The sequence below is a fragment of the Balaenoptera acutorostrata genome, chromosome 4, assembly GCF_949987535.1.
Source record: "Balaenoptera acutorostrata chromosome 4, mBalAcu1.1, whole genome shotgun sequence".
Classification (NCBI taxonomy): domain Eukaryota; kingdom Metazoa; phylum Chordata; class Mammalia; order Artiodactyla; family Balaenopteridae; genus Balaenoptera; species Balaenoptera acutorostrata.
Window position 1 is genome coordinate 104,664,619 of NC_080067.1, and position 19,480 is coordinate 104,684,098.

The window sequence follows — 19,480 nt, forward strand, 5'->3', positions numbered from 1 at the left end:
ACTAGCTTTCTATTTTACATTTGGTAGTGTATATATGTCCATATATAAACTACCACTCTCTCACTTTGTCCCAGTCACTTTTTACCCTTCCCCCTCCCCGTGTCCTCAAGTCCATTCTCTAGTAGGTCTGCATCTTTATTCCTGTCTTGCCCCTAGGTTCTTCTGACCATTTTCATTTTTTTTTTTTTTTAGATTCCATATATATGTGTTAGCATACAGTATTTGTTTTTCTCTTTCTGACTTACTTCACTCTGTATGACAATCTCTAGGTCCATCCACCTCACTACAAATAACTCAGTTTCATTCCTTTTTATGGCTGAGCAATATTCCATTGTATATATGTGTCACATCTTCTTTATCCATTCATCTGTTGATGGAAACTTAGGTTGCTTCCATGTCCTGGCTATTGTAAATAGAGCTGCAATGAACATTTTGGTACCTGACTCTTTTTGAATTATGGTTTTCTCAGGGTATATGCCCAGTAGTGGGATTGCTGGGTCGTATGGTAGTTCTATTTTTAGAGTTTTAAGGAACCTCCATACTGTTCTCCATAGTGGCTATATCAATTTACATTCCCACCAACAATGCAAGAGGGTTCCCTTTTCTCCACACCCTCTCCAGCACTTATTGTTTGTAGATTTTTTGATGATGGCCATTCTGACCGGTGTGAGATGATATCACATTGTAGTTTTGATTTGCATTTCTCTAATGATTAATGATGTTGAGCATTCTTTCATGCATTTGTTGGCAATCTGTATATCTTCTTTGGAGAAATGTCTATTTAGGTCTTCTGTCCATATTTGGATTGGGTTGCTTGTTTTTTTGATACTGAGCTGCATGAGTTGCTTGTATGTTCTGGAGATTAATCCTTTGTCAGTTGCTTCATTTGTAAATATTTTCTCCCATTCTGAGGGTTGTCTTCTTGTCTTGTTTATGGTTTCCTTTGCTGTGCAAAAGCTATTAAGTTTCATTAGGTCCCATTTGTTTATTTTTGTTTTTATTTCCATTTCTGTAGGAGATGGGTCAAAAAGGATCTTGCTGTGATTTATGTCATAGGGTGTTATGCCTATGTTTTCCTCTAAGAGTTTGATAGTGTCTGGCCTTACATTTAGGTCTTTGATCCATTTTGAGTTTATTTTTGTGTATGGTGTTAGGGAGTGTTCTAATTTCATACTTTTACATGTACCTGTCCAGTTTTCCCAGCACGACTTATTAAAGAGGCTGTCTTTTCTCCACTGTATATGCTTGCTTCCTTTATCAAAGATAAGGTGACCATATATGGGTTGGTTTATCTCTGTGCCTTCTATCCTGTTCCATTGGTCTATGTTTCTGTTTCTGTGCCAGTAACATACTCTTTTGATTACTGTAGCTTTGTACTATAGTCTGAAGTCCAGGAGCCTGATTCCTCCAGCTCTGTTTTTCTTTCTCAAGATTGCTTTCGCTTTTCGGGGTCTTTTGTGTTTCCATACAAATTGTGAAATTTTTTGTTCTAGTTCTGAGAAAAATGCCAATGGTAGTTTGATAGGGATTGCATTGAATCTGTAGATTGCTTTGGGTAGTAGAGTCATTTTCACAATGTTGATTCTTCCAATCCAAGAACATGGTATATCTATACATCTATTTGTATCATCTTTAATTTCTTTCATCAGTGTCTTATAGTTTTCTGCATACAGGTCTTTTGTCTCCTTAGGTAGGTTTATTCCTAGGTATTTTATTCTTTTTGTTGCAGTGGTAAATGGGAGTGTTTTCTTAATTTCACTTTCAGATTTTTCATCATTAGTGTATAGGAATGCAAGAGATTTCTGTGCATTAATTTTGTATCCTGCTACTTTACCAAATTCATTGATTAGCTCTAGTAGTTTTCTGGTAGCATCTTTAGGATTCTCTATGTATAGTGTCATGTCATCTGCAAACAGTGACAGTTTTACTTCTTCTTTTCTGATTTGGATTCCTTTTATTTCTTTTTCTTCTCTGATTGCTGTGGCTAAAACTTCCAAAACTCTGTTGAATAATAGTGGTGAGAGTGAGCAACCTTCTCTTGTTCCTGATCTTAGTGGAAATGCTTTCAGTTTTTCACCATTGAGGATGATGTTGGCTGTGGGTTTGTCATATATGGCCTTTATTATGTTGAGGAAAGTTCCCTCTATGCCTACTTTGCAGGGCTTTTATCATAAATGGGTGTTGAATTTTGTCGAAAGCTTTCTCTGCATCTATTGAGATGATCATATGGTTTTACTCCTTCAATTTGTTAATATGGTGTATCATGTTGATTGATTTGCGTATATTGAAGAATTCTTGCATTCCTGGAATAAACCCCACTTGATCATGGTGTATGATCCTTTTAATGTGCTGTTGGATTCTGTTTGCTAGAATTTTGTTGAGGATTTTTGCATCTATGTTCATCAGTGATATTGGCCTGTAGTTTTCTTTCTTTGTGACATCTTTGTCTGGTTTTGGTATCAGGGTGATTGTGGCCTCGTAGAATGAGTTTGGGAGTGTTCCTCCCTCTGCAATATTTTGGAAGATTTTGAGAAGGAGAGATGTTAGCTCTTGTCTAAATGTTTGATAGAATTCACCTGTGAAGCCATCTGGTCCTGAACTTTTGTTTGTTGGAAGATTTTTAATCACAGTTTCAATTTCAGTGCTTGTGACTGGTGTGTTCATATTTTCTATTTCTTCCTGGTTCAGTCTCAGCAGGGTGTGCATTTCTAAGAATTTGTCCATTTCTTCCAGGTTGTCCATTTTATTGGCATAGAGTTGCTTGTAGTAATCTCTCATGATCCTTTGTATTTCTGCAGTGTCAGTTGTTACTTCTCCTTTTTCATTTCTAATTCTATTGATTTGAGTCTTCTCACTTTTTTTCTTGATGAGTCTGGCTAATGGTTTATCAATTTTGTTTATCTTCTCAAAGAACCAGCTTTTAGTTTTATTGTTCTTTGCTATCGTTTCCTTCATTTCTTTTTCATTTATTTCTGATCTGATCTTTATGATATCTTTCCTTCTGCTAACTTTTGGGTTTTTTTGTTCTTCTTTCTCTAATTACTTTAGGTGTAAGGTTAGGTTGTTTATTTGAGATGTTTCCTGTTTCTTAAGGTAGGACTGTATTGCTGTAAACTTCCCTCTTAGAACCACTTTTGCTGCATCCCATAGGTTTTGGGTCATCGTGTCTCCATTGTCATTTGTTTCTAGGTATTTTTTGATTTCCCCTTTGATTTCTTCAGTGATCACTTGGTTATTAAGTAGTGTATTGTTTAGCCTCCATGTGTTTGTATTTTTTACAGATCTTTTCCTGTAATTGATATCTAGTCTCATAGCGTTGTGGTCAGAAAAGATACTTGATACGATTTCAGTTTTCTTAAATTTACCAAGGCTTGAGTTGTGACCCAAGATATGATCTATCCTGGAGAATGTTCCATGAGCACTTGAGAAAAATGTGTATTCTGTTGTTTTTGGGTGGAATGTCCTATAAATATCAATTAAGTTCCTCTTGTTTAATGTATCATTTACAGCTTGTGTTTCCTTATTTATTTTCATTTTGGATGATCTGTCCATTGGTGAAAGTGGGGTGTTAAAGTCCCCTACTATGATTGTGTTACTGTCGATTTCAATCCCTTTTATGGCTGTTAGCATTTGCCTTATGTATTGAGGTGCTCCTATGTTGGGTGCATAAAGATTTACAATTGTTATATCTTCTTCTTGGACTGATTCCTTGATCATTATGTAGTGTCCTTCTTTGTCTCTTGTAATAGTCTTTGTTTTAAAGTCCATTTTGTCTGATATGAGAATTGCTACTCCAGCTTTCTTTTGATTTCCATTTGCATGGAATATCATTTTCCATCCCCTCACTTTCAGTCTCTATGTGTCCCTAGGTCTGAAGTGGATCTCTTGTAGACAGCATATATACGGGTCTTGTTTTTGTACCCATTCAGCCAGTCTATGTCTTTTGGTTGGAGCATTTAATCCATTTTCATTTAAGGTATTTACCGATATGTATGTTCCTATTACCATTTTCTGAATTGTTTTCGGGGTTTTTTGTAGGTCTTTTCCTTCTCTTGTGTTTCCTGCCTAGAGAAGTTCCTTTAGCATTTGTTGTAAAGCTGGTTTGGTGGTGCTGAATTCTCTTAGCTTTTGCTTATCTGTAAATGTTTCAATTTCTCTGTCAAATCTTTATGAGATCCTTTCTGGATAGAGTAATCTTGGTTGTAGGTCTTTCCCTTTCATCACTTTAAATATGTCCTGCCACTCCCTTCTGGCTTGCAGAGTTTCTGCTGAAAGATCAAGTGTTAACCTTATGGGGATTCCCTTGTATGTTATTTCTTGTTTTTCCCTTGCTGTTTTTAATATTTGTTCTTTGCATTTAATTTTTGATAGTTTGATTAATACGTGTCTTGGCATGTTTCTCCTTGGATTTACCCTGTATGGGACTCTGTGCTTCCTGGACTTGATTAACTATTTCCTTTCCCATATTAGGGAAGTTTTCAACTATAATCTCTTCAAATATTTTCTCAGTCTCTTTCTTTTTCTCTTCTTCTTCTGGGACCCATATACTTTGAATGTTGGTGCATTTAATATTGTCCCAGAGGTCTCTGAGACTGTCCTCAATTCTTTTCATTCTTTTTTCTTTATTCCTCTCTGCAGTAGTTATTTCCACTATTTTTTCTTCCAGGTCACCTATCCGTTCTTCTGCCTCAGTTATTCTGCTATTGATCCCATCTAGAGAATTTTTAATTTCATTTATTGTGTTGTTCATGATTGTTTGTTTGCTCTTTAGTTTTTCTAGGTCCTTGTTAAACGTTTCTTGTATTTTCTCCATTCTATTTCCAAGATTTTGGATCATCTTTACTATCATTATTCTGAATTCTTTTTCAGGTAGACTGCCTATTTCCTCTTCATTTGTTAGGTCTGGTGGGTTTTTGTCTTGCTCTTTCATCTGCTGTGTGTTTCTCTGTCTTCTCATTTTGCTTAACTTACTGTGTGGGGGTTTCCTTTTCACAGGCTGCAGGTTCGTAGTTCCCATTGTTTTTGGTGTCTGCCCCCAGTGGCTAAGGTTTGTTCAGTCGGTTGTGTAGGCTTCCTGGTGGAGGGAACTAGTGCCTGTGTTCTGGTGGATGAGGCTGGATCTTGTCTTTCTGGTGGGCAGGTCCACATCTGGTGGTGTTTTTTGGCGTGTCTGTGACCTTATTATAATTTTTGGCAGCCTCTCTGCTAATGGGTGGGGTTGTTTTCCTGTCTTGCTAGTTGTTTGGCATAGCGTGTCCAGCACTGTAGCTTGCTGGTCATTGAGTGGAGCTGGGTCTTAGTGTTGAGATGGAGATCTCAGGGAGATTTTCACCGTTTGATATTATGTGGATCTGGGAGGTCTCCTGTGGACCAGTGTCCTGAACTTGGGTCTCCCACCTCAGAGGCACAGGTCTGACACCTGGCTGGAGAACCAATAACCTGTCATCCACATGGCTCAGAATAAAAGGGAGAGGAAGATGAAAGAAAGAAAGAAAGAAAGAAAAGAAAAGAAAATTAACAAAAAAAGTTATTAAAATAAAAAACAAAGAATAATTATTTAAAAAAATTTGTTTAAGTAATTAAAAAAAAAAGAAAGAAAGAAGAGAACAACCAAACCAAAAAACAAATTCACCAATGATAACAAGGGCTGAAAACTCTAGTTAAAAAAAAAAAAAAAAAAAAAAAAAAAAGGACAGACAGAACCCTAGGACAAATGGTAAAAGCAAAGCTATACAGACAAAATCACACACAGAAGCATATGCATACACACTCACAAAAGGAGAAAAAGGGAAATATGTATATATATATATATATATATATATATATATATATATATATATATATATATATATATATATATATCTCGTTGCTTCCAAAGTCCACCTCCTCAATTTGGGATGATTCGTTGTCTGTTCAGGTATTCCACAGATGCAGGGTACATCAAGTTGATTGTGGAGCTTTACTCTGCTGCTCCTGAGGCTGCTGGGAGAGATTTCCCTTTCTCTTCTTTGTTCGCACAGCTCCCGGGGTTCAGCTTTGGATTTGGACCCGCCTCTGCGTGTAGGTCGCCTGAGGGCATCTGTTCTTCGCTCAGACAGGATGGGGTTAAAGGAGCAGCTGCTTCAGGGGCTCTGGCTCACTCAGGCGGGAGGGAGGGAGAGGCCGGCATATGTTCTCCCGGGGAAGTTGTCTGTGGATCACGGGACCCTGGCAGTGTCGGGCTGCACAGGCTCTCAGGAGGGGAGGTGTGGAGAGTGAGCTGTGCTCGCACACAGGCTTCTTGGTGGCGGCAGCAGCAGCCTTAGCGTCTCCTGCCCATCTCTGGGGTCCGCACTGATTGCCGCGGCTCGCGCCCGTCTCTGGAGCTCCTTTAAGCGGCGCTCTTAATCCCCTCTCCTCGCGCACCAGGAAACAAAGAGGCAAGAAAAAGTCTCTTGCCTCTTCGGCAGCTGCAGACTTTTTCCCGGACTCCCTCCCAGCTAGCTGTGGCACACTAACCCCTTCAGGCTGTGTTCATGCCGCCAACCCCAGTCCTCTCCCTGCGATCCGACCTAAGCCCGAGCCTCAGCTCCCAGCCCCCGCCCGCCCCGGCGGGTGAGCAGACAAGCCTCTCGGGCTGGTGAGTGCTGCTCGGCGCCGAGCCTCTGTGCTGGAATCTCTCCTCTTTCCCCTCCACGCCCCTGTGGCTCCAAAGCTTCCCCCCTCCGCCACCCGCAGTCTCTGTCCGCGAAGGGGCTTCCTAGTGTGTGGAAACCTTTCCTCCTTCACAGCTCCCTCCCACTGGTGCAGGTCCCGTCCCTATTCTTTTGTCTCTGTTTTTTCTTTCTTCTTTTGCCCTACCCAGGTACGTGGGGAGTTTCTTGCCTTTTGGGAGGTCTGAGTTCTTCTGCCAGGGTTCAGTAGGTGTTCTGTAGGAGTTGTTCCACATGTAGATGTATTTCTGATGTATTTGTGGGAAGGAAGGTGATCTCCACATCTTACTCTTCTGCCATCTTGAAGCTCCTCCCACATCTTCTTTATCCATTCATCTGTCAGTGGACATTTAGGATGTTTCCATGTCTTGGCTAATGTAAATAGTGCTGCTATGAACATAGGAGTGCATGTATCTTTCTGAATTATAGTTTTGTCTGGGTATATGGTCAGGAGTGGGATTGCTGGATCATTTTAGTTTCTTGAGGAACCTCCATACTGTTTTCCATAGTTAGCCCCAAAATCTTGATTGCCACATCATCAGAGACCTTGAGTAAGGTCTCCCAACCAAGCCTCTCCCATTTTCTTGACCCACAGAAACTGAAAGATAATAAAACTTATCATTGTTGTAAGCCATGAAATCTTGCAATAATCTGTAACAAAGCAATAGATAACAATACACGTGTGACCCTCACAACATCTCTATAGGATAGAGACTATTACTATGGTCTATTTACAGATGAAGCAAGAGTGGCAGAGAGAGCTTATGTAGCATGCTCAATGTTGCACAGTGGAGATGTGTAACAAGTAGAGATGGGACTCCAGCACAGCCAGTCAGCTCCCAATTTTGTGCTTGTAAGTGTGATACTACACTACATCACACTTCTCCCCAAACTCTCAAACGTACTTTATATTTTATTCAATCCTCCTTTGCACTGTATACCTCACTCCTGCAGATTTCCAGCCTCCTGATCCAACAGAGCTAGGTGGTTCTCTAGATCTACGAGCCACTGCCAGTAGGAACTTCTCATTTCTCTTGCTTGGATCTACCTTTCCTGGACCCCACACCATTCTCTTTGTTCTGAAAAGAAAATTTCCTCTTCTCCAAGATGAAGAAAATACAATACTGATTGTTACTTAGCCCAAAACCCAAGTCATAAATAGGATGCCTCAGAACAGGTTTTAAACCTATCCCAGTCAATCAGTGGTAGCTTCATTTAAGTACTCAGGCCTTTCATGGTTGGCCAGTCGGCAGGCGCTTCACTTCAGCATGCTTCTGGAAGTCACCCAGTCCCTAAGCTCCACCTTCCTCAGGGTCTGTATAAAGTCTGCTCTTTGCTGTGTTCAGAGACTGCATTCCACATCCACAATTCTTACCTGCTTAGCAAGTAATAAATTCAGCTTCCTTGCTTCAGAGTATCCTTTGATACTTTTTCACCCTCTTGAATTGCCAGAGTAAATCCTGAAATAACTCTCTTAGCAAGGGTATGTGGAGAAAACCTTTCTGAGTCATCACATGTCTGAATACCTCTTCTTCCTGACTTCTTATTTGATTGATAATTTGCCTGGGAATAGAATTTGAAGTCAAGTATCTCATTTTTCCTCAAATTTGGAAGCAATTACATCCAGTGGTTGCTGGCGACAACACTGATGCCAATGTAATTCATATTCCTTTGGAAGTGATTTTTCCCTCTGACAATTTTTACAATCTTCTCTCAGTTCTGATGTTCTGAAATTTCAGAAGAATTTTTTAGATACCAGGCTTCTTTCATTTTTTATTAACTATGCTACCTATGTTATGATCCCTTGCAATCTGATGACTTACAACCTTCTTTTGTCTTCATATATCCCATCGTTTTTCTCTTCTGTTTACATTCCAGCAAATTTTCTCAACTTTATTCACCAGTCCTTCTGCTGAAAGTATTAATGTTTATAATGATTAATTGCATGTGTCAACTTGGCTAGGCCCCAGTACCCAGATATTTGATCAAACCCTAGTCTAGGTGTTGCTGTTAAGCTATTGTTTTTAAATGAGATTAACATTTAAGCCAGTAGACTTGAGTAAAGCAGATTGCCCTCCATACTCTCAGTTGGTCTCATTCAATCAGTTGGAAGCCTTAAGAAAAAAAAGCTTGAGGTCCCCCAGGGAAAAGGAATTTTTGTCTCCAGCCTGTCTTTGAACTCAAGCTGTAACATTAACTCTTCCCTGGGCCTTTAGCCTGCTGGCCTAGGCTGAAGATTTTGGATGAGCCAACTTCCACAATTGTGTAGTCAGTTCCTCAAAATAAATCTCCCTCTCTCTCTCTCTCTCCCCACTCCATCTCTCCCCCACCCTTTTTGTCATTTTTGCTATTTTTCTCTATTTTATGCTGCATTCTTCTAATATAACTGTGGTTCTTAGTTGCCCGTTTGTATTTGTGAAGGAAAAATGAAATAAATTGAGTTTCTAATGAGTATAATGTTTCTTTTTTACTATCCAAGGGGGCTTAGCTCAAGGGTATGGGCAGTGGCTGTTTCTCAGAGGCATACAGGTGTTTAATACTATGTTTCCCCCTCCATCTCTCACTCTCCTCCCATGGGGCAACACAGTATAGTTCCTTAGAGTGAGGAGGACGGGGGGCCCTCTGAGTGACCATAATTATGTATCCTCAAAGTCTTTCATCCTTTTTCTTATGGACATTGACTTTGGTAATTATAAAGCTGAGAGTATGAATTTTAAATTATATAATTGTGTTGTAACATTTCTTTGAGCCAGTGAATATCTCTTGGCCTATTTTTTTAATTTAATTTTTATTTTATATTGGAGTATAGTTGATTTACAATGTCGTGTTAGTTTTCAGGTATACAGCAAAGTGATTCAGTTATACATGTACATATATCCATTCTTTTACACATTCGTTCTCCATATAGGTTATTACAGAATATTGAGTAGAGTTCCCTATGCTATGCAGTAGGTCCTTGTTGATTATTTTATATAGAGCAGTGTGTATATGTTAATCCCAAACTCCTAATTTATCCTTCCCCCACTGCTCCCCTTTGGTAACCATAAATTTGTTTTCAAAGTCTGTGAGTCTGTTTCTGTTTTGTAAATAAGTTCATTTGTATCAACTTTTTTTTAGATTCCACATATATTTGTCTTTCTCTGTCTGGCTTACTTCACTTAGTATGATAATCTCTAGGTCTGTCCATGTTGCTGCAAGTGGTATTACTTCATTCTTTTTTTATGGCTGAGTAAAATTCCATTGTATATATGTACCACATCTTCTTTATCCATTCCTCTGTTGATGGACATTTAGGTTGCTTCCATGTCTTGGCTATTGTAAATAGTGCTGCAATGAACATTGGGGGTGCATGTATCTTTTCGAATTATGGTTTTCTACAGACATATGCCCAGGAGTGGGTCTCATGGACTATTTTGCATGTTAAGAGCCAAGAGCCATAAATAAAGTGTTAATTGGGAGCAGTGGCAACAAAACCCACTAATATTTTATTAGATCAAAATATCATCCCAACCACAGCACTTACACACCAGAATAAAATAGAGATGGTCCAGTCTTCTCCACTTCACATTTCTGGCATCTAGTTCTTCCAATGCTGCTTCTTAAAAAAAAAAAAAAAATGCCTATTTGCAAAATTTGCAGTTGTAATGCTATTGTTGGTGACTCTCTGGCCAGGCTTATGGTAACAATAAACTATAATTCAAGCTTGATTTTGCCTTACCAAAAATGCAAAGTATCATCCAGTGGCAAAACTGTAACTGTGAAATTTTCAATTTACATACACTGGATACTATTTCAACCTAGAGGAAAATATATATTTTCCTGTTCTATTTCCCTAATGAAATTTCCAGACAAAACAGTAAGGAATTTGATTACCACTTATTTCTCAGCCTCCTTTGATATTTCCAGGCCCAGTAGTTCCTTAGTGTCCTGGATCTGCCTCCTGAAGACTGATGCCTTCAGAAATTAAGAGCATAAGAATGAGCTGGTATTTCTTAGTTATGTTGGTCATAACTACATTCTGAGAGCCAGGGCTATAAGGAAAGAAGGCCACAAAGACACTAACTCCTCTAAAGGATTGTTATTCTTTCTCCTAAAAACAACTTCTTATCATGTTCCTCAGGACACTCAAAGTCAAGCACAAAGCCACTTTTAAGCAATATGATTAGTTTTAAACAAAGTTAATAGTTCCTTAGCCCCTAGAGTGGTTATGTCTGTAAGTCTCCTATTAAAGAGTATAGTTTTGAAGGTGTGTATGTGTGTGTGTGTTTGTGTGTGTGTGTGTGTGTGTGTGTGTGTGTGTGCAGGCACACATTTAAAACTTCTCTATTACTGTTGGGGTAATTATTGGTATTTTAAAATTTTATTTTGGTATGTTTAATGTAATTATAAGCAATGTTTTATAAAATGTTTTACAGTGGATTCTGCTGGAAAACACCATTGAGCTCAAAAATCACCAGGCCTTGAAAAGAAAAGATACAGAGTTCCTCCCCAAATTTTCACTAACCTCGCTGTAATCTAGCAGTAGTTTCACCTAAACTGCCTAACCGAAAAGGAAAAAACATGTACCGAACCATTTGAAACTCATACAGTTTTCCATCAAATTCCAACATGCTGGGAATGTTTACAGTTACTGTGTACTGGGTCACCACTATGGTAGAAGTTTTAGGACTGAGGGCAAGATATTTTTGGCAAAGACAGTCTGTTTCTCTGAGACTGGTTCTCTGGTTTTCCTTAGTAACTTGGGTGTAGCAGGAAAGAAATCTTAGAACTGCTAGGGTTGCAGAGTAAGAATGAAAGCATAGGAACTACTACAGATATCTATTCTAGCCAGCTAATTATCATAAATATTTTTAAAAACAAAAATAATCCACTGTCTATAATTTCATGTTTTAAAACTTAATGTAATTATCTAGAAGACTCTGAAATAATCGATTCTTGAGAAGATTCAGCTTAGGTTTGACCCCTAATCTACTCCTTCAGTTAACCTGATGCTCATGTCTTAGGACAAGAATGAACAATGCCCACGTTTCAGTAAAAGCTTATTTGGAAACCTGCCTGTGAACTTTGCACTCTCCCTTTTATACAGGCCCATGATATTGGGAAAATTCTGGGTAGATGAATTCATGAATGACATAGGAATCCCATCATCTTCATCTGGATCTTATGTAATTCTGATCTTTGCTTGCCTTTTCATCTTCATTCTTTTGGAAAATACTTGAGACATTTTTTTGCACACAAAAAATGAGACGTCAACTATGAAGTTGGTGTTCACATTTGTGGCAGCCAATCTTCCACATGATTCCTATTACGAATGAAACCCTCATATCTCCTAAAGTTGCTGGCATGTCAATTTTTCTATTGGAGACTCTCAGAGGTTCAGGCCAGAATGCATAACAGTGTGAACTGTGGGGAAAACAATACATTCCTCTTCTTGCTAGTTTCCAAGTAGGAAAGAAAAAGAACATTAAATACTTCTGACTTTCAGTTAATTACAAAATCATTGGGAATAGAATAGGATAAAAATAACCCCTATGTTCTCTCCCATTGCTATAATGTCAAACTGGTATACATGCTCTGTGGGATGAAGAAGAGGTAGGGGGCTCATGGAATTTCACATGACTGTGCTCCACATCGTCATCTCCAGCCTCCCTTCCTCTAATGACATTACTTTTGTAGTTAGCTTGACATTTTCCCATTTTCACAGATCATCTCCCGACTCAATCCTTTTGTTACTTCCTCCTTTGTAAATCCTTTTGAAAGGATATATACTTATTTACCACACTGTGAACCTTTCACTGGGTTCTTTTCTAGAAAATTTTGTTCCTCACTTCACTACCAAAAATGGGACTATTTGCTGAACTAGTGGACTCTTTGGTGCAGTAAAGAACAGCTAGCATATTAGTAAGTCTGTTATAATGCCATTATAAAGATTCATGGGTAATTTATTTCATAAGAACAACTGCAACACGTAGCATTTAATATTTTGATTCTTTTGTTCTCCATTATGTAAATTATTTTATTAGCGTTTGTTTACTTAAAGTCAGGAACGTGGGGGGCTTCCCTGGTGGCGCAGTGGTTGAGAATCTGCCTGCCAATAATGCAGGGGACACGGGTTCGAGCCCTGGTCTGGGAAGATCCCACATGCCGCGGAGCAGCTGGGCCCGTGAGCCACAATTACTGAGCCTGCGCTTCTGGAGCCTGTGCTCCGCAACAAGAGAGGCCGCGATGGTGAGAGGCCCGCGCACCGCGATGAAGAGTGGCCCCCGCTTGCCTCAGCTAGAGAAAGCCCTCGCACAGAAACGAAGACCCAACACAGCCATAAATAAATAAACAAATACTTAAAAAAAAAAAAAATGGCTCCCATGTATCCATATTAAACTGCCCTTTTAAAAAAAAAAAAAAAGTCAGGAACGTGTAGAGATTAATTTAGGAAATGACTGTCCTTGGTGGAAGAAAGTAATAAAACATGCATTAAGATGGCATTATTTTATGTCTTTACACCTTTTCCTCAAGTATTTGTGGATTTATCCCTACTGGTCATTTCATTGATGTCCATAAACTTCTTAGTTCTCAGTTATTTACCGAGTAGCTACTATGTGCTATGCATTGTCTTAAGTACTCTGTAAAATGTAAAGCAAATATTTTTCCTCTAAATCATGGAGTAATTAGTTGAGAAGTTGAAAATTGTACAATCAGTTCTATACAAAATAACAAAGATGCACAGAATCAGTCGTATACAAGACAAAAGAGGTACATAAAGAAGTTCTGGATAAAAAACTATATGGTGAATGCCAAAATAGCTGATGGATAGAGCTTATTGGGATGAATTTTTATATTGAAAGCATTTTAATAAGGATATTGGTCTAAAAGAAAAAATTTTTTTCTAAAATTCTTCCAAGCCTGAAATTACTGGGACCACCTAAGAAAAATCAGAATTCTCCCCCGCCTTTCTTGGAAATCTGATGAAGTGCAGACTTTGATGAAATATCTTTGGCAATGTCAATGACGTAGGCAATTTTTCAAGTTGAACTAGAGATGAGTCAGATTAAAAATAAATATAGCATGTGTGCCAAAATACCCAGGCCAAGCTACCCATTTCCATGTGCAAACAATAGGATAGGCACAGTAGATTTTATCTTTTAAATTGTAATTGAACTGACATTATAGAAGACCTCATTAGCTATGTCTTGTTATAAAAAATATTTGAGGGCACCAAAAAATATGACAGTTGAGCAAGAGGAAAATGCCTAAGTAAATGCCCACATGCTTCTTTTACACTATTACATTCAGATTCAAGGATGTAAATATAATTGTTTGTAATTGAATGATACCTAATTTTAGTGAATCTTAGTTAAGGTTTCACAGTTTTTGGTCAAATGTGCCAGCCATCTGCAACAGAACTTGGACTAAAAATTTTGACCAATGAGGGGTTTTATTAGTACTTCTCATTATATTTTACACATTCTTTTCCAGTTACTTCCCTGATTATATACATTAGAGTCTCTTACAGATTCATTGGAGGAAGTAAAATTTGAACTGAAATCTGACAAATGAGTGAAAGATGGAAAATAGCCAAGCAAAAGAAAAAATGATATCTAGACAAAGAGAATGGCATATACAAAAAACAGATGACATAGGACATATTATATCAGGAAATTGAGATTAGTTAAATATTGCTGGACTATAGAGTTCAAAAATAAGAAAGAATTATTCTGGATCCAGCTGAGCATCAAATAAGAGAATGCTGAGGGATTTATAAGACAAGTTAGGCAGCTGGGACTTTATCTTTTTCACCATTGCTTTTCTTTTAAGTGACATGAGCAGATGTGTATTTTTAAAAGAACATCCTGTATGATGTGTGGAAAATGCACCAGAGGTGAAAATGGTAGACGTAGGAATGGTAGTTACAAATATGGTGATGGTAGTTCCCCGAACTGGGGCAGCTAGAATGTCTTCTCTATATTTTTTCTTATTTCCAATGAGTGAACACCTGGAGCCTGGAACAACCAAGCTTTGACCATGGAGACCACAGCAATGCCCTATGGAATGGTGAAGCATTGACTGGGAAGAAACCTGGGTCCCTGGAGCAAAGCTTCCCACCACCAAATTATTTACCTTAGACTGTTATGTGACACTGAGAACAATTTCTTAGTTTATTAAGTGATTGGACTTTGTAGGGTCTCTTTGTTGCATTAGCTTAATTTTCACCCTTACAAATACTAGAGTGGAAGTGATTGCTCAAAGGGAGTGTATGGAAAGAAGTGAGAGAACCCAGAAACATCAACATTCAAGGAATGAGTAGAGGAAAAAGAACATCAAAGGACAGTGAGCTGTTAGTAAGGGAAGAAGGAAAATTAGAAGCTAAAGGAAGAGTATGTTTCAAGAAGAGTGTTGAATGGCAAATGGTAAGGCAAAATAGGAGATGAAAAGTGTCCACTGGATTTGGAAATTAAAAAGGTAACTGATGACTCTGTTTATGGGATGTAAGAGATGTGACAGGGGAGTTCAGTATATTACCAACAGAGGGGTAGTGAGAGACCACAGAAACTAAGCAGAATGAAAAGGACATATGACATGGAGATAGTTTGCGGATACAGAAAAAATGCAACGTCCAGTGACACAGAGAAGCTCTAAGGGTGATTGATTTAACCAAAAGAAAGGAAACTTGGGATGAGAGAGTGGTATATATGAATTTTATTTTCAGCAGTTAAGTTTTAGATTAAGAGAAGTTCTAAGAATGTGATATAGTATTACATAATAGAATCAGTTATGTCACTTTTTAAGTATATTTGGAAACTTCTGCTCCTATAATCATGCAAACCATGATTTGGTTTCAGACGTACCCTCCTGCTATAAGCAACTACCAAGCTGGACGAAGCAGCATTTCAGTTTTTTCTGGTATGACCAAAATGCAGTGTAACCGTGATCCTTGAGGAAAAAGGGAATACGAGATTTGAGCTTTTCATCTGCCCACCTTTCTTACTAGGGAAGCTTTCATGACTGCAGCAGAAGTTGGTGATGCCTAAGTGGGCACAGCACTCAATGAGCTGAAGAGGAAGACATAGACATGGCTCTGCTAATGTGGCAGAAATTTGTGAGATTAATGTGCCAGAGGTAAAGATTCTACAGGGAAGAGGCAGTTGTCTATATTGGCATTATCCTCAGGTCGTTGGCCTGAAGAATGGGCTCTACATGGGCAGAAAAGACTCTGAAACGTTTAGTAGAGAGAAGCTGCTGTTGAGATGAAATGTGAATGAAATCGTATTACATACTGTTTGTGGACAAATTTATAATGAAAGCATTAAAATATGATTGGGAAATATATACACCAATATTTGCCTCTAATATAGGAGAAAAGAAATAGACTTGAGGTAAATGAAAACTTTAAAACTTTACATCTACAACGTTTTTTTTCTTTCAAATTAAGTGATCTGTGTCACTATAGCAAAATAGTTTTTAATCTGGTTAAAATGTACATATTTTCCTATAATTTTTGTGTACTTGAAATATTCCCTAATTTAAAAATGTAAAAATCAGTTGTGAATTTCCTTTATGGATCATGACAGAGTGACAAATACTGGACATAGCTTCATTCTGTAAACAATTGGAAACTGACAAAATATATGAAGCAATTGCTTTCAAACTTTGGGCAATAGGCAGCACAGAATGTGACGACTGAGAGGAGGAAAGCAAGCAAAGTGTGCCCTACAGTTGCTCCCGTTTTCTACCTAGAGGCAATTTCCCAACCACAGGTACAGGGAAGGGGAGCACAGGAAGAACACAGTGGCCTCACTGAACCGAGGAGATGTAAATCACAGTGTAGGAAGACTGAGATGGTTGAAAACTGTGGAGCAGAGTTTCATAAAGGAGAGAGATATGCATAAAAGGAGCTCCAGAAATGTGCATATAGTTCCTTTGAGTCTTTTCTGAGTTTTAAGCTGGATGTGATTCTAGTGAAACTCCACAAAGTCAAGCAAAGAATAATTGGGAATTATAAGCTAAACAATTCCCAGAGCTTATGCAAAAGGAGATTGAGCTCTGACGTCAAAATGAAGAGCCCTTGGAAATAAGCCAGGTCGTCATTGAAGACACCAGAGGGATGATACCTTGAAATTAGAGCTGAACTAGCCATGGAGACCGGAGTACAACTCTGGACCTGCCCCTTAGAAAACCTTAAAAATAGACCTACAAATGGTCCAACTTATCAACAAGTAATTTAACCTCCTGTCAGAACAAAGTGCAACACTCTTCAAGGAGGACATCAAGATCTACACACTTGGACACAAAATAGCCATGCAGTCCAACATTCAATAAAAAATTACTAGATATACCAAGAACCAGGTAATTGTGACCCATAGCCAGGGAGAAAAAATTTAAAAAAATTTTTAAATCGCCAGGGCCAAGAAGACTAAAAGAAGTAGTTAAGAAAATCTACTATGTGATATTCAAATATTTAAATGACAATGTGAACATAATGAGGAGAAAAACAGATTGTGGGGGAAAAAAAAACACTGGAACATCTAGAGATGAAAAATAAATGAAATAATACAATGTTAGAAATGAAATTTTCACTGACTGGTATCAGAAGGTTTGACACTGAAGAAGAAATGATCAAACCTAAAAGCCTAAAGCCAATAAAATATAATCTCTCCAAAATGAAGCAAGAAAAGAAATGTGCCTGGGGGGAAAAGGAGCAGAGCATTAGTTACACATGGGACAATATCAAGCAGTGTTACACACACACACACACACAGACAAAATTGCACAGAGTCAAATCATAGTCAAATTGCTGAAAACCAGTGAGAAGGCAGACTTGAGTAGACATTTCTCCAAGGAGGATATACAAATGGCTAATAAATATATGAAAAGATGCTCAACATCACTAATAATCAGAGAAATACAAATCAAAACCACAGTGAACTATTACCTTACACCCATTAGGATTGTATATTAAAAAAATAGAAAATAACAAGTGTTAGCAGGGATGTGGATAAGTTGGAACCTTTCGGCACAGTAGATAGGATTGTAAACTGGTGCAAATGCTAAGGGAATAGTATGGAGGTTCCTCAACAAATTAAAAATAGAACCACCATATGATCCAGAAATCTTACTTCTGGGTAGGTATCCAAAAGAACCAAAAGCAGTGTTTTCAAGAGATACTTGCATACCCATGTTCATAACAGTATTATTCACAATAGTCAGGAGGTGGAAGCAACCCAAATGTCCACTGACAGATGAATGAATAGACAAAATATGGTGTAGACATATAATGGAGTACTATGCAGCTGTTAAATACTATGTAGCCTGATACATGATACAACTTGGATGTACCTTAAGGATATTATGCTAAGTGAAATAAGCCAGTCACAAAATGACAAATACTGTATGATTCCACTTATATGAAGATTCCAGAGTAGTTATATTCATAGAAATAGAAAGTAGAATGGTGGTTACCAGGCCTGGGAGGAGAAGGAAAAGGGCAGTTACTGCTTAATGGGTATAGAGTTTGAGTTCCACAAGATGAAAAGTTTCTGGACATCTCTTTTACAACAATATAAATATACTTAACACTACTGAACTGTACACTTTAAAAGGTTAAGATGATATATTTTATATGTGCTTCTTACCACAAAAAATATTGAAAAATTTAACATCCATTATGAAAATTCAACAAATTAGGAATAAAAAGGATTTTTTCAACAGATAAAGAGCATTTATTTTTTTAAAAACCCAAAAACCTAGAGGTAACATCACACTTACATACTTAATGGTGAAAGACTGAATACTTTCTCCCTAAGATTAGGAAAAAGGCAAAAATACATCCTTATACCAACACTCTTCAAATTTGTACTGGAGGTCCTACTAGTGTAATAAAGCAAGAAAAATGAAGAAAGGCTGGAACAATTCTGTTGGAACAATTGGATACCAAAATGGAAAACAGTGAACTTTAATCCTTATCTCACACTATCTGCAAAAATTAACTCAAATTGAATTACAGATGTAATTGTAGAAGCTAAATCTATAAAACTTCTCAAAGAAACCAGAAGACAATCTTCATGACACTGAGATAGGCAAAGGTATTTTAGTTAGTAGCAGAAATACTCTGTTCTTATGCCTGTGTGTTGAGTTTTAGAAAGGTGACACAACTGATTTGTTTAATCAACTTTATTTCGTCCTTATGCTAGAATGTTGTTGATGTGCTAGCAGCACTGTCTTCTAGTTTGCTTTGTCTATGACTCAGATTAGCCCAGTCTGTTTCTGCTAATGGAGCAAAGCAGTCTCACCCACACAGACTTCATTAACTCATAGCTATTTCAGCTTGTAACTGTCACTAAGAAAAATGTAAAAATGTGGAAACTTCGGGAAATGAGATTTTCCTTCTCGCTGTTGAATGCCTTTCTATTATGACCATGGAATCAAAGAATCACAGTGAGCGTGGCAAAGATTTGATCTTAGCTTAATTTGGGGAAGACATCAGTGATTTAAAAGAAAAATAGGTACTTCGACAACCATTTTTTTTTTTTTTTTGCTTTACAGTGATATAAAAAAATCATTACCTTGTAATTTATGTAGTCATGTCAACAGTTACTTTAATCCAAATGAATGCCATGAATATGTTACCAAAAATGTTTGTGCAATCCGTATATTATGGGATTCATATGGCTGGAGCCATATGAATGAGCTCCCTTAAGGAGTATTAAATATTTCTAATAGCCACATATACAGTCTCTTCTAGCCCTTAATATCTTTATTCTAGAGTTTGTGATCTAGTCTGTATTTCTTGTGTT